Raw genomic sequence first — 3220 nt, forward strand, 5'->3', positions numbered from 1 at the left:
AATTAACATATCTGTCATCTCAGTTACCTTTCTGTGTGTGATGAGAGCAAAGTCTACTTACTTAAAAAAAACCACAGAGAGCATACAATTTTGTGATATCTGGTTTGTAGGCTAGGTCTCTAAAACTTGTTCGTCCTACATATCTGTCACTTTTTTTCTTTTTTTAAATTGCATTTTAGGTTTTGGGGTACATGTGAAGAACATGCAAGATTGTTGCATAGGTACACACATGGCAGTATGATTTTGTATACACTGACTTCCATCTCCCCATTTCCTAACCCATCCCGACCTCTACTCCTGGGAACCACTGTTTTATTCTCTGCATATTTGACTTTTTTCTTAGATTCCACATATAAATAAGATCATATAATATGTTTCTTACTTCACTTAGCATAAAGCCCTCCAGGTCCATTTATGTTGTGACAAATGGCAAGATCCCCTTTTTTAGGGTGGAATCTATTGGTGCATATATGTGTGTGTGTGTGTGTGTGTGTGTGTGTGTGTGTGTATACAAGGGAATACACACACACACACACACACACACACCAGTTTCTCTATCTATTCATTCATTGACACTTAGGTAGTTTCCATATCTTGGCTATTGTGAATAATGCTACAATGAACATAGAAATACAGATACCTTTCTGAGGTGGTGATTGCATCTCCTTTGGGTGAATACCCAGAAGAGAAATTCCTAGGTCATATGGAAGTCCTTTTTATTATCTTTTTATTTTTTTTTTCTTTTTTTTTTTTTTGAGATGGAGTCTCACTCTGTTACCCAGGCTAGAGTGCAATTTAAATGTGGCTTTTGAGCACTTTAAATGTGGCTTATCCAAACTGAGATGCTATGTAAATATAAAATACATACACTTGGATTTCAAAGACAGTATCAAGAATAATGTAAAGTATCTCATTAACATTTTATATTGGTTGCTGCATTTTGGATACATCAGGTTAAATAAAATGTAATAGTAAAATTAATTTCACTTCTTTTTGTTTCTATCATTTGATATGGCTACTAGAAAGTTTAGGCCAGGTGTGGTGGCTCATGCCTGTAATCCTAGCACTTTGGGAGGCTGAGGTGGATGGATCACCTGAGGTCAGGAGACCATCCTGGCCAACATGGTGAAACCCTATCTCTACTAAAAATACAAAAATTGGCTGGGAGTGGTGGCACACGCCTGTAGTGCCCACTACTTGGGAGGCTGAGGCAGGAGAATCGGTTGAACCTGGGAGGCAGAAGTTGCAGTGAGCCAAGATTGCTCCACTGTACTCCAGCCTGGTGACAGAGTGAGACTCCATCTCAAAAAAGAAAGAAAGAAAGTTTAAAAGTACATCTGTGGTTTGTATTTGTGGTTTGTGTTCTGTTCCACTGGACAGTGCTGCTTTATTTAGGGTGCATAAGAAATGCTGGGAGACCTATTTAAAATGCAGATTGCCAGGACTGACCCATCAGGGAATCTAGTTCAGCTCTCTATGTTTTAGGCAGACATTAGCAGGAGCTACCTAAAGTAGTGGGAAACATTTAATTCATTGCTTCCTGAATTTAATTTAGAAATTTAATTCATTGCTTTCTTCTCTCTCCTCTACTCCCAAGCCTAATTCTCTTCATAGTTCTCAGTCTCAATTACCAAGAAAGAGAATCGGTTTGGCCTAGATAATCATCAATGAGCCTCTTTAGTCAGAGCTTTCTGTCTCGGCCTACCTCATAGGTCTCTGACCAATCTATAGATAATCAAGCTGTGACTGGCAGGGAAGGTGCAGAAGGTAGGGAGGGGCAGGTCAGGAATGACCTGGCACCTCTCCTCTCACCAGGGGCTGTGGGTAGGACAGCTCTGTTTAGAGGGGACTGTGAGAATGCCCAGCATAGACTGGCCTGGCCAGATATGAGTTAATTCAGAAACTAAAAGGGCAGGACATGTATGCAAAGGCCCTGTGAGGGCTAGAACCCAGGTCTGATTATCCCCTGAACTGTGCTCCAGATACAGTTCAGCCAAAGCCACTCCACAAACAACAATAATGATAGATTCACTCTCACAACATATTTCCATCACATCTAGCAACCAGCTGGCAAGATTGAACCAGGAATTTAGGAGGGGAGAGTGATCATGCAGATGCAGATATGCAGGGGCAATACATGGAACACAGGCAAGTCATCAAAGAGCCAGTCACAATGATGTCATACATCGCTGAGCAACCTTGGGCAAGATGCCTCAACCTCTCTGGCCTCAGTCTTTTCATCTTTACAGGTTGGAAAACATCAGGATTTGCAAAGACTGGATGGAATGATACACTGAATATGCCCTCCGAAGGGCTCAAGTGATTGCAAAGATTGGATGGAATAATACACTGACTACAAAGTGCTCAAGGGTTCTTTTGGTGAATACACCAAAAGGTCTACTTCTTCATCCCTATTAAAACATTGGAAATGTTAACTCGCAACTCCCATAGTCTACAGCACTTATCTGTAGCTACAGCTTCACCTCAATACAACAAGCTCTATCAGGCCAGCAATCCTCTATGAGCTCCACAGCATGCACTTGAGAGAAATACAATCAGTCAGTTCTGAGCTAATGACAACTGTCAACTTAACCCGATGGTAGCTTTTTCCAATAACTTTCAGAATATTTAAGATTTACAACACACTCTAATGACGTACCATAGCATTTCTGTTTAAAGGGTCCAGAGAGTGAGAAAAACTGTAAAAGAAAATTTTAACTATCATGTGTTGGGGCCCAGATGTATTTGCAAGCCACATTTTGAGAAAACTAAATATAATTTTCTTTTTTCTTTTTTTTTGAGACAGAATCTAGCTCTGTCACCCAGGCTGGAGTGCGGTGGCTCACCTCCTGGGTTCAAGCAATTCTCCTGGCTCAGCCTCCCAAGTAGCTGGGATTACAGGTGCCCCCACCACTACCAGATAATTTTTGTATTTTTAGTAGAGACAGGATTTCACCATGTTGGCCAGGCTGGTCTCAAACTCCTGACCTCAGATGATCCACCTGCCTCAGCCTCCCAAAGTGCTGGGATTACAGGCGTGAGCCACAGCGTCCAGCAATTCTATGTTATGCCCCATTTCCTTTTCACAGAAGTTAACTCCCCCTCCCCTCGAAGTACTCAATTTTTACAGGGAACCAGTAAAGTTTTTTAAATTTTTGTTTCCTTCATGAAGAATCTGACATTTCTATTATACCAATAAAAATAGAAGCGAAAAGTTTAC

General features: G+C 41.0%; 1 long non-coding RNA gene across 2 annotated transcripts in view; it reads right to left on the bottom strand.

The window, feature by feature from the left end:
• The window catches only part of LOC128932116 (uncharacterized), a 77310-nt gene that overhangs the window by 56406 nt on the left and 17684 nt on the right, over positions 1 to 3220 (bottom strand). The window lies entirely within an intron of this gene.

This window comes from Callithrix jacchus, chromosome 5, assembly GCF_049354715.1.
Source record: "Callithrix jacchus isolate 240 chromosome 5, calJac240_pri, whole genome shotgun sequence".
NCBI classification, from domain to species: Eukaryota; Metazoa; Chordata; class Mammalia; order Primates; family Cebidae; genus Callithrix; species Callithrix jacchus.